Source organism: Leptodactylus fuscus, chromosome 4 (assembly GCF_031893055.1).
Source record: "Leptodactylus fuscus isolate aLepFus1 chromosome 4, aLepFus1.hap2, whole genome shotgun sequence".
NCBI lineage: Eukaryota > Metazoa > Chordata > Amphibia > Anura > Leptodactylidae > Leptodactylus > Leptodactylus fuscus.
Window position 1 is genome coordinate 182,813,088 of NC_134268.1, and position 803 is coordinate 182,813,890.

Genomic DNA, 803 nt, shown 5'->3' on the forward strand with positions numbered 1-803 from the left:
TCATCATACATATTCCCCAATATGTTTACATGGATAAGTTTAAGGTCTGATTCACATCTGCATTCGGTATTCTGTTGGGGGGTCCGCATGATGCTTTTTTTTTTTCAGTGTTCTGCTCTGATCTCTGCCTCTTACTGAATACAATGGAAGGCAGAATACGGGAAGAATTTTCCATTAATTTTGGGGTGGAATCTGCCTCAGGATCAGTGGCGGATACCTCCATTTGAACATACCCTTAGGCTGAGTTCAGATGTGGTTTTTTTTGGTTAAGATTTCAATGGGAGGTGGTCATTTCTTTTTTCTGTGAGCGGTTTGTTCCCACGAGCGAGCAACATGCTCTTTCTTCTGGCGGATTCCGTGACTGGACGTCTGCCTGAAGACACCCCTCCCGACTAGGCCCATTCGTTTGGGCCTAATCCGGAGCAGCCTCCGCATCAAATTTCAGACCTAAAAACCCCATCTGAACCCGGCCTTACAGTAAAATACTAGTGGAAAACATTATTCAAGGAGATGTCAAACTGCCCTTAATCTTCTACAAATTGACAGAGGCAGGAAACTTTCCTATGCGGTGCTTAAATGGCTTGCTTTTTGTATATGTACTTGTTAAAACAGTGGGAAATGTCTACAGAAAATCTCTCTACACATATTTATAGAAGGTTCAGGCTCTATGTAATATGCTTGTGAAATGCAATTTTGTGCATAATATTAAATGTAGTCAATTTGCTGCTGAAAAGATCTTTTCATAAAAATTGTCTTGAAAAAAATTAGAAGGCGGCGTCCTGGAAGTTGTAGCAACCAAATGA